Genomic DNA, 12,284 nt, shown 5'->3' with positions numbered 1-12,284 from the left:
TTTGAACTGTTGCTCTCCACTCTATGTCCTGTGACAGTGGGAACTGGTGCTCTCCACTCTCTGTCCTGTGACAGTTTGAACTGGTGCTCTCCACTCTCTGTCCTGTGACAGTTTGAACTGGTGCTCTCCACTCTCTGTCCTGTGACAGTGGGAACTGGTGCTCTCCACTCTCTGTCCTGTGAAAGTGGGAACTGGTGCTCTCCACTCTCTGTCCTGTGACAGTGGGAACTGGTGCTCTCCACTCTCTGTCCTGTGACAGTGGGAACTGGTGCTCTCCACTCTCTGTCCTGTGACAGTGGGAACTGGTGCTCTCCACTCTCTGTCCTGTGACAGTTTGAACAGGTGCTCTCCACTCTCTGTCCTGTGACAGTGGGAACTGGTGCTCTCCACTCTCTGTCCTGTGACAGTTTGAACTGGTGATCTCCACTCTCTGTCTTGTGACAGTGGCAACTGGTGCTCTCCACTCTCTGTCCTGTGACAGTGGGAACTGGTGCTCTCCACTCTCTGTCCTGTGACAATTTCAACTGGTGCTCTCCACTCTCTGTCCTGTGACAGTGGGAACTGGTGCTCTCGACTCCCTGTCCTGTGACAGTTTGAACTGGTGCTCTCCACTCTCTGTCCTGTGACAGTGGGAACTGGTGCACTCCACTCTCTGACCTGTGACAGTGGGAACTGGTGCTCTCCATTCTCTGTCCTGTGACAGTGGGAACTGGTGCTCTCCACTCTTTGTCCTGTGACAGTGGGAACTGGTGCTCTCCACTCTCTGTCCTGTGACAGTTTGAACTGGTGCTCTGCACTCTCTGTCCTGTGACAGTGGGAACTGGTGCTCTCCACACAACCCGTCCTGTGACAGTGGGAACTGGTGCTCTCCAATCTCGCGTCCTGTGACAGTGGGAACTGGTGCTCTCCACTCTCTGTCCCGTGACAGTTTGAACTGGTGCTCTCCACGATTTGTCCTGTGACAGAGGGAACTGGTGCTCTCCACTCTCCCGTCCTGTGACAGTGGGAACTGGTGCTCTCCACTCTCTGTCCTGTGACAGTTTGAACTGGTGCTCTCCACTCTGTCCTGTGACAGTGGGATCTGGTGCTCTCCACTCTCTGTCCTATGACAGTTTGAACTGGTGCTCTCCACTCTCTGTCCTGTGACAGTGGGAACTGGTGCTCTCCACTCTCTGTCCTGTGACAGTGGGAACTGGTGCTCTCCACTCTCTGTCCTGTGATAGTTTGAACTGGTACTCTCCACTCTCTGTCCTGCGACAGTGGGAACTGGTGCTCTCCACTCTCTGTCCTGTGACAGTGGGAACTGGTGCTCTCCACTCTCTGTCCTGTGACAGTGGGAACTGGTGCTCTCCACTCTCTGTCCTGTGACAGTTTGAACAGGTGCTCTCCACTCTCTGTCCTGTGACAGTGGGAACTGGTGCTCTCCACTCTCTGTCCTGTGACAGTTTGAACTGGTGATCTCCACTCTCTGTCTTGTGACAGTAGCAACTGGTGCTCTCCAATCTCTGTCCTGTGACAGTGGGAACTGGTGCTCTCCACTCTCTGTCCTGTGACAGTTTGAACTGGTGCTCTCCACTCTGTCCTGTGACAGTGGGATCTGGTGCTCTCCACTCTCTGTCCTATGACAGTTTGAACTGGTGCTCTCCACTCTCTGTCCTGTGACAGTGGGAACTGGTGCTCTCCACTCTCTGTCCTGTGACAGTGGGAACTGGTGCTCTCCACTCTCTGTCCTGTGATAGTTTGAACTGGTACTCTCCACTCTCTGTCCTGCGACAGTGGGAACTGGTGCTCTCCACTCTCTGTCCTGTGACAGTGGGAACTGGTGCTCTCCACTCTCTGTCCTGTGACAGTGGGAACTGGTGCTCTCCACTCTCTGTCCTGTGACAGTTTGAACAGGTGCTCTCCACTCTCTGTCCTGTGACAGTGGGAACTGGTGCTCTCCACTCTCTGTCCTGTGACAGTTTGAACTGGTGATCTCCACTCTCTGTCTTGTGACAGTAGCAACTGGTGCTCTCCAATCTCTGTCCTGTGACAGTGGGAACTGGTGCTCTCCACTCTCTGTCCTGTGACAATTTCAACTGGTGCTCTCCACTCTCTGTCCTGTGACAGTGGGAACTGGTGCTCTCGACTCCCTGTCCTGTGACAGTTTGAACTGGTGCTCTCCACTCTCTGTCCTGTGACAGTGGGAACTGGTGCACTCCACTCTCTGACCTGTGACAGTGGGAACTGGTGCTCTCCATTCTCTGTCCTGTGACAGTGGGAACTGGTGCTCTCCACTCTCTGTCCTGTGACAGTTTGAACAGGTGCTCTCCACTCTCTGTCCTGTGACAGTGGGAACTGGTGCTCTCCACTCTCTGTCCTGTGACAGTTTGAACTGGTGATCTCCACTCTCTGTCTTGTGACAGTGGCAACTGGTGCTCTCCACTCTCTGTCCTGTGACAGTGTGAACTGGTGCTCTCCACTCTCTGCCCTGTGACATTGGGAACTGGTGCTCTCCACTCTCTGTCCTGTGACAGTGGGAACTGGTGCTCTCCACTCTCTGTCCTGTGATAGTTTGAACTGGTACTCTCCACTCTCTGTCCTGCGACAGTGGGAACTGGTGCTCTCCACTCTCTGTCCTGTGACAGTGGGAACTGGTGCTCTCCACTCTCTGTCCTGTGACAGTGGGAACTGGTGCTCTCCACTCTCTGTCCTGTGACAGTGGGAACTGGTGCTCTCCACTCTCTGTCCTGTGACAGTTTGAACAGGTGCTCTCCACTCTCTGTCCTGTGACAGTGGGAACTGGTGCTCTCCACTCTCTGTCCTGTGACAGTTTGAACTGGTGATCTCCACTCTCTGTCTTGTGACAGTGGCAACTGGTGCTCTCCACTCTCTGTCCTGTGACAGTGGGAACTGGTGCTCTCCACTCTCTGTCCTGTGACAATTTCAACTGGTGCTCTCCACTCTCTGTCCTGTGACAGTGGGAACTGGTGCTCTCGACTCCCTGTCCTGTGACAGTTTGAACTGGTGCTCTCCACTCTCTGTCCTGTGACAGTGGGAACTGGTGCACTCCACTCTCTGACCTGTGACAGTGGGAACTGGTGCTCTCCATTCTCTGTCCTGTGACAGTGGGAACTGGTGCTCTCCACTCTCTGTCCTGTGACAGTTTGAACAGGTGCTCTCCACTCTCTGTCCTGTGACAGTGGGAACTGGTGCTCTCCACTCTCTGTCCTGTGACAGTTTGAACTGGTGATCTCCACTCTCTGTCTTGTGACAGTGGCAACTGGTGCTCTCCACTCTCTGTCCTGTGACAGTGGGAACTGGTGCTCTCCACTCTCTGTCCTGTGACAATTTCAACTGGTGCTCTCCACTCTCTGTCCTGTGACAGTGGGAACTGGTGCTCTCGACTCCCTGTCCTGTGACAGTTTGAACTGGTGCTCTCCACTCTCTGTCCTGTGACAGTGGGAACTGGTGCACTCCACTCTCTGACCTGTGACAGTGGGAACTGGTGCTCTCCATTCTCTGTCCTGTGACAGTGGGAACTGGTGCTCTCCACTCTTTGTCCTGTGACAGTGGGAACTGGTGCTCTCCACTCTCTGTCCTGTGACAGTTTGAACTGGTGCTCTGCACTCTCTGTCCTGTGACAGTGGGAACTGGTGCTCTCCACTCTCCCGTCCTGTGACAGTGGGAACTGGTGCTCTCCACTCTCGCGTCCTGTGACAGTGGGAACTGGTGCTCTCCACTCTCTGTCCTGTGACAGTTTGAACTGGTGCTCTCCACGATTTGTCCTGTGACAGAGGGAACTGGTGCTCTCCACTCTCCCGTCCTGTGACAGTGGGAACTGGTGCTCTCCACTCTCTGTCCTGTGACAGTTTGAACTGGTGCTCTCCACTCTCTGTCCTGTGACAGTTTGAACTGGTGCTCTCCACTCTCTGTCCTGTGACAGTGGGAACTGGTGCTCTCCACTCTCTGTCCTGTGAAAGTGGGAACTGGTGCTCTCCACTCTCTGTCCTGTGACAGTGGGAACTGGTGCTCTCCACTCTCTGTCCTGTGACAGTGGGAACTGGTGCTCTCCACTCTCTGTCCTGTGACAGTTTGAACTGTTGCTCTCCACTCTATGTCCTGTGACAGTGGGAACTGGTGCTCTCCACTCTCTGTCCTGTGACAGTTTGAACTGGTGCTCTCCACTCTCTGTCCTGTGACAGTTTGAACTGGTGCTCTCCACTCTCTGTCCTGTGACAGTGGGAACTGGTGCTCTCCACTCTCTGTCCTGTGAAAGTGGGAACTGGTGCTCTCCACTCTCTGTCCTGTGACAGTGGGAACTGGTGCTCTCCACTCTCTGTCCTGTGACAGTGGGAACTGGTGCTCTCCACTCTCTGTCCTGTGACAGTTTGAACTGTTGCTCTCCACTCTATGTCCTGTGACAGTGGGAACTGTTGCTCTCCACTCTCTGTCCTGTGACAGTGGGAACTTTTGCTCTCCACTCTCTGTCCTGTGACTGTGGGAACTGGTGCTCTCCACTCTCTGTCCTGTGACAGTGGGAACTGGTGCTCTCCGTTCTCTGTCCTGTGACAGTGGGAACTGGTGCTCTCCACTCTCTGTCCTGTGACAGTGGGAACTGGTGCTCTCCACTCTCTGTCCTGTGACAGTTTGAACTCGTGCTCTCAACTCTCTGTCCTGTGACAGTGGGAACTGGTGCGCTCCACTCTCTGTCCTGTGACAGTGGGAACTGGTGCTCTCCACTCTCTGTCCTGTGACAGTGGGAACTGGTGGTCTTTACTCTCTGTCCTGTGACAGTGGAAACTTGTGCTCTCCACTTTCTGTCCTGTGACAGTTTGAACTGGTGCTCTCCACTCTCTGTCCTGTGACAGTGGGAACTGGTGCTCTCCACTCTCTGTCCTGTGACAGTGGGAACTGGTGCTCTCCACTCTCTGTCCTGTGACAGTGGGAACTGGTGCTCTCCACTCTCTGTCCTGTGACAGTTTGAACTGGTGCTCTCCTCTCTCTGTCCTCTGACAGTTTGAACTGGTGCTCTCCACTCTCCCATTCTGTGACAGTTTGGACAGGTTAGGTGAGTGGGCAAATGCCTGGCAGATGCACTATAATGTGGATAAATGTGAGGTTATCCACTTTGGTGGCGAAAACAGGAAGGCAGAATATTATCTGAATGGTGACAGATTAGTAAAATGCGAGGTACAACGAGACCTGGGTGTCATGGCACATCAGTTATTGAAGGTAGGCATGCAGATACAGCAGGCAGTAAAGAAAGCAAATGGCATGTTGCCCCTCATCGCGAGAGGATTTGAGTATAGGAGCAGGGAGATCATACTGCAGTTAGACAGGGCCTTGGTGAGACCACACCTTGAGTATTGTGTGCAGTTTTGGCCTCCTAATCTGAGGAAGGGCATTCTTGCTTTTGAGGGAGTGCAGCGAAGGTTCACCGGACTGATTCCCGGGATGACAGGACTGACATATGAAGAAAGACTGGATCAACTAGGCCTGTATTCACTGGAATTTAGAAGAATGAGAGGGGATCTCATAGAAACATATACAATTCTGACGGGATTGGACAGGTTAGATACAGGAAGAATGTTCTCGATGTTGGGGAAGTGCAGAACCAGGGGTCACAGTCTAAGGATAAGCGGTAAGCCATTTAGGACTGAGATGAGGAGAAACTTCTTCACCCAGAGAATTGTAAACTTATGGAATTCCCTATCACAGAAAGTTGTTGAGACCAATTCATTACATATATATTCAAAGGGGAGTTATTAGGCTGGGCTAATGGGATCAGCGGGTATGGAGAGAAAGCAGGAATGGGGTACTGAAGCTCCATGATCAACCATGATATTGAATGGTGGTGCAGGCTCGAAGAGCCGAATGGCCTGCTCCTGCACCTACTTTTTATGTTTCTATGTACCCCTGTCACTGGAGTCAATGTCCATCCCTTCCACCACCGGCACACTGTCGCTACAGTGTACACTATGGAAAGATGCACTGTAAGAACTCATCAAGCTTACTTCAACAACAACTCTCAGCCCCAGGACCTCTACATCCAAGAAGGACAAGAGCAGTAAAATTATACCAAGACCATCACCCTGGGAGAACTATCCTGACTTGGACATACATTGCCATTCCTTCATTGTTGCTGGGTCAAAATCCTGGAAATCCCGACCTAACACTGTTGTGGGAGCACCATCAGCACAAAGATTCAAACAAGAGTTCCCACAACCACCCTCCGGGCACCTGGAGATGGTCAATATATGCAGCTTCGCCCATGTTGAGAACAAATTGAAAAATAAATTATTCAATGTACTTCGGCCAGAGATTGCAGAGCTCAACACCTGGTTGTAATTTGGGTAAAAGAATTGACAATGCTGCCAGAATGAAGTTGGGAGTCAGCATAGCTTGGGAAGGGGTGTGGAGAGAAGATCACATAACTGAGTGCAAATTGTAAAGAGGCAGTGTTCCCAAGAATGACATGCCTGATGTATAGGGGCACTTCTCGAACTGGATATGGTTGTTGAACTTCATTCAAACAATGAGGAAGCTGTAACCGACAGGAAGTAATGTTCAGTGTCTATTATTTTCAGAGAGGGAAGATGCCCCAAGTGTTTTCCCCAGCTGATAAATCACGGAACGATCGTACTTGTATGTGAGGGCTAAATTGTAATCGCACAATGCCATTTTGGGAAGGTCAGTAGTGCTGCCATTTTGGGAAGGTCAGTAGTGCTGCCATTGACTGTGTTCGCTCCAGATATTTAGATGAGGCAGATCGTGATGTCAGTGAGTGAGGAACGCTGATGTGACGCAATATCTGCCATTGTCGACGTTGCCACTCCATTTTGTGCCCTCGCCCCATCACGACCAGCTGACCATGTGTTCAGCAGCAGGAAGGAGCGCCAGCAGCGATATTTAAAGATCATCAACCACTTGCAGCTGACTTGCTGTTTGATTGTCCTGGCTCTGTCAGTGTCACACCCCCGTCCCCACCACACCCTCCCCCTGCTCCCTCACTGGATATATCGAGGCCATTATCTTTCGTATCTACACTGAAGTGATTGGTCTTCACTGAGTGTCCGCTCCTCACAACATGTTTAAAGTTGAATTTTGGCCATGACTGGGGACACGTTAGAAACATAGAAAATAGGTGCAGGAGTAGGCCATTCGGCCCTTCTAGCCTGCACCGCCATTCAATGAGTTCATGGCTGAACATGCAACTTCAGTACCCCATTCCTGCTTTCTCGCCATACCCCTTGATCACCCTAGTAGTAAGGACTTCATCTAACTCCTTTTTGAGTTCTGTCATTCTAACACACAATACTAATATGCTTTTCATTCTGTATTTATTTTGCAATTATAACTTGTCTTTGGCTGCTTAAGCTTTTATATGTTATGTTCCAGATTTGTTAACTGTGCCAGAAAGGAGGAGGAACAGCACCTTGTAGCCTTTCAACACTGCGGCAAAATTTATTACCGGACCTGCAAGCCTGTTCCTCCTCGGTGCGAGCTGCTGGTCTGGTACGGTGATGAATATGCCAAGGAACTCTGTATCAAAAGGACCACAATGTGCATGGCAAAACAAGAACCAAAATGTTATGATTCTGACCAAAATACAAACTGTAGCCAAAGTATCATTTGTTTTTGTTGCAATCTCAAATGTGATTGATAAAGTGCCACATAATAGACTTGTTAGCAAAATTGAAGCCCATCGGATCAAACGAGCAGTGGTAGCGTGGATTCTAAAATGGCTAAGAGACAGAAAGCAGAGAGTAGTGCTGAATGGTTGTTTATCAGACTGGAGGGAAGTATACAGTGTTATCCCCCAGGGCTCAGTATTAGGACCCCTGCTCTTTCTGATGTACATTAATGATCTGGACTTGGGTATTGGGGGCAGAATTTCAAAGTTTGCAGATGGCACAAAGTTTGGAAATGTAGTAAACAGTGAAGATGATAGTAGAAGTGTTCAGGAAGACGTAAATAAACTGGTGACATGGGAAGACACGGCAAATTAAATTTAATGTGGAGCAGTGTGAAGTGATACATTTTGGAAGGAAAAATGAGTGGAGGCAATATAAATTACATGTGTAACATGTTAAACTGGATGCAGCAACTGGGGATTCACACACACAAATCTTTGAAGTGGCAGGAAAAGTTGCTAAGGCTAATAAATCATATGGGACCCTGGGCTTTATCAATACTGGGATAAAATTCAAAGGCACGGGATTATGGTAAACCTTTATAAATCACTGTTTGAGCCTCTGCTAGAATATTGGGGTTGAATTTCGGTACTGCCGTTTTTGAGGTGTTGCTACCGGCTGAGTGCTGATTTTAGCACCAAACGTCAGGTCCAGCCTCGGTCCGAAATTCAGTTTTTACGCCCAAAGATGAGAGCAGCGGTAAAAAGTGTAGTTGCACACTCATCCTCGGGCAGCAGCTCAGGAGGCCGACTGAATTCCCGCTGGGAAACTGCCGCCATGCTCGGAAAAAAACGGGAAGGAAAAAAAAATGAAAACTTCTCCGATCCAAACACACTTCCCCACTCTTAAAACTAATGAAAACATGCAGAAATAAATAGAGAAAAACTTGCCTTCCTTTGTAGGCGATTCCACCCGAGATCCGATCTGTTACGACCACATTTTCCTGGCTGTGCAGCTGCCAGTTTGTACGGCAGTCATACAAAGCAAATGTCGCGATAGAGGCATCAAAGAGGCGTTGTATGCTGGATGACGTCATAATTTCCATGGTGTTTATGGGCGGTACGTTAAGTGTTTACGACCCTAAAGAAAATTCAAGCGAATTTCGCATTGGGCATGAACAGCACCGAGCGCCACTCCCAGACACCTAACTCCCAGTTAACACCTAACACCGGTGTTATCAGCATGTGTTATCAACTGAATTTTGACCCCATTGTGTCCAAACCTACATACCACACTTTAGAAAGAATATCAAAGCCTTGGAGAGGGTGCAGAGGAGATTTACCAGAAGGGGACCAGGGAAGGGAGACTTCAGTTCTGTATAGAGACTAAAGAAGCTGGGATTGTTCTCCTTAGAGCAGAGAAGGTTAAGGGCACTTTTAATCGAGGTGTTTAAAATTATGTGGGGGTTTTGATAAGAGCAGATAGAGAGAGACTGTTTCCACTGCAGGAAGGTCGATAACCAGAGGACACGGGTAATTGGTATAAAAGTCAGGGGAGATGAGGACAAATCTTTTTAGGCCGTGAGTTGTTAGGATCTGTAACGGACTGCCTTAAAGGGTGATGGAAACAGCTTCAATCGTATCTGGAAAAGGGATTTGCAAATAGACTTGACCAGGAACAAATGAAAAAGGTAATGAATTACTTTTAGAAGCTTCCCACACCACTGATTGGGACAGTTCCCCTCAAACTCTTATCCTGCCCACTAATCCATTGTCCCCACACCCTCTGTCGAGGCCATGTTACACTCTCCCATTTCCCCCTCTCTCATTCTCTCTTCCACACCTTGGTCCCGTCATTCCCCCATTCTCTAACCTTGCTTGGCTTGTCACTGCCCAATGGGAGTGAAAATTGACTAATTATATAGTTCTTATCCATTTTATAATTTTTTATAATTTTATACATATATATTTCTTGAATATTGATGTTATTAGAAAACTTAGTTGGAGTGGCTCAAGCTGAATAATTGAGCATTTATAAAGATACAATGAGCATCATTGCACTGTTGGGGTCACTGGCAACTCCCAACCAGCTCCCCTGCTCTTTTATTCAACACTTGTTGTTTAATATCCTTTCCCCTGTTTTAACAAAGCTGATTTTCACACTGGTTTATGACAATTCTTAAAAAGGTGTTGATGTGTACCTTGTTCCTTGGAGGCTATCAAAGCCTGAATGCATGGAGCTTGAAACGTGATAGTAATCTGTAAATATGAATGCCCTATTGATGATCCCCTCATCACTTCTTTCACTAGGGGCTCTGAATTCACAAAATTAATGTCTTATCAGCCCAATTTTAATACTGACACAACCATGAATTGTACTTCCAAAAGAAAGATCTACATGTTTCATTATGCTGATAATTTCTCTCTTCCTTCTCCAGCAGGGCAACAAGTGCACCGAGATCAGTGCCATCCTTGCCCTCATTGCAATGTTACATTTACCAAAACAGATTTTCATCAGAAGAACATCAGAAAACATCCTGAATCTGGTGGACAGATTTCAGCCGGACAATCTTCTCCCAGCACAAAATATCTTTTGCAACGCAAAACAGGTCAGGGATTGTTCACACAAGCTATCCAGAGGAGAGAATTTATAAAATCAGTAGATCTTCACCTGCACACAGGAGAGAGACCGTATAAATATACTGAATGTGGAAAGAGTTTGTGTCAGGGCACCTCCAGAGACACCAGTGGATCCACACAGGAGAGAGACCGTATAAATGTACTGAGTGTGGAGAGAGTTTCAGTGTCAGGGAACCTCCAGAGACACCAGTGGGTCCACACAGGAGAGAGACTGTATAAATGTACTGAGTGTGGAGAGAGTTTCAGTGTCAGGGCACCTCCAGAGACACCAGTGGATCCACACAGGAGAGAGACTGTATAAATGTACTGAGTGTGGAGAGAGTTTCAGTGTCAGGGCACCTCCAGAGACACCAGTGGGTCCACACAGGAGAGAGACTGTATAAATGTACTGAGTGTGGAGAGAGTTTCAGTGTCAGGGCACCTCCAGAGACACCAGTGGATCCACACAGGAGAGAGACTGTATAAATATACTGAATGTGGAAAGAGTTTGTGTCAGGGCACCTCCAGAGACACCAGTGGATCCACACAGGAGAGAGACCGTATAAATGTACTGAATGTGGAGAGAGTTTCAGTGTCAGGGAACCTCCAGAGACACCAGTGGATCCACACAGGAGAGAGACTGTATAAATGTACTGAATGTGGAGAGAGTTTCAGTGTCAGGGCACCACTAGAGACACCAGTGGATCCACACAGGAGAGAGACCCTATAAATGTACTGAATGTGGAGAGAGTTTCAGTGTCAGGGCACCTCCAGAGACACCAGTGGGTCCACACAGGAGAGAGACCCTATAAATGTACTGAATGTGAAGAGAGTTTTGCTTCTATCTCTCATGTACTTTGAAACCTGCCGTCATTGGGAAAGTCTTCAAGGATTCCGCATCTTTCAAAGTTCACTTGAGAAAGTGTTCTGAAACATAATGAAGAGAAGGGTAACCAATTTATAATGTGACTAAGTTTGAATATTACTTTCCATTTGAATGAACTTCAGTAAGCACTAGTTTTCTCGAACTACTCCGATTTATAACTTTTGTCTTTCACTCTTTATGATAATCTTTGTGTGTATTAAGATGGAATATGAGGATATGTTCCACGATTTCTCGCTGCCAGTGAGGGTCAGAGATTTGGGACGATGTTGTTGTAGCCTAATGTCTGATCCTCTCGCTCCTGAAATTGTATCTTCTGGCAGGGATTTCAAAATGTTCCCTCTGATATAAACTGCAGCATCTGCAGAATGTGTTTAATCTCCGAGAGTCTTTGTCCCACCGAGCTGTCACAGCCCCTTTAGTCTGATGGTGAGAGATCGCTGGGATCGATTCTGTCAGACCTCCAGAAACACCAGCAGATCCACACAGGAGAGAGTCTGTATAAATGCACTGAATGTGGAGAGAGTTTTACTTCTATCTATCAGCTGAAAGCTCACCCGTGCTTTGAAACCTGCCGTCAGAGTGGGAAAGTCTTCAAGGACTCTGCAGCTTTCAAAGTTCACGTGAGAAAATCTTCTGAAACACAATGAAGAGAAAGGTGACCACTTTATAACGTGACTAAGTTTGAATATATCTTTATATTTGAATGGCATGGTTAAGGTAATTGACTAAATCCATTGTTGGAGCTTGGGCGTTGCACACTCACTGATGTAACGATCTCCACCATGGAGAGGTCCCTGGCGATCGAGGTTACCGACAGCACTACCGGCACCACCGATATAGTGTGTGATACTGGAACCGGCATCAGTTGTTGTTACAGCGGTCAGTGGCACTTTAGCGGCATCTCCTGGTGGTAACGTGTGGCACAAGACGCAGACATTTCTCCCCGTTGCTGTTTAATGTTTTTTATTTCCCCCATCTTAACAAAGCTGATTTTCACAATGGTTTATAACAATACTTAAAAGGGTATTGATGTGCACCTTGTTCCTTGGAGGATTTCACAGACTGAATACATGAACCGTGAAACATTGGACAGTAATCTTTAAATGGACATGCCCTATTGATGATCCCCCACCACTTCTTCCACAGGAGGAGGCTCTAAATTCA

General features: G+C 48.2%; 1 pseudogene; it reads left to right on the top strand.

Annotated features, from left to right (window-relative positions):
- LOC139240784 (zinc finger protein 23-like) overlaps positions 1-11,095 on the top strand; it is a 322,014-nt pseudogene extending 310,919 nt beyond the window's left edge.
- The last annotated feature ends 1,189 nt before the right edge of the window (positions 11,096-12,284 follow it).

This window comes from Pristiophorus japonicus, chromosome X (genome assembly GCF_044704955.1).
Source record: "Pristiophorus japonicus isolate sPriJap1 chromosome X, sPriJap1.hap1, whole genome shotgun sequence".
Classification (NCBI taxonomy): Eukaryota; Metazoa; Chordata; class Chondrichthyes; family Pristiophoridae; genus Pristiophorus; species Pristiophorus japonicus.
This window is presented reverse-complemented; position numbering and strand designations above follow the sequence as displayed.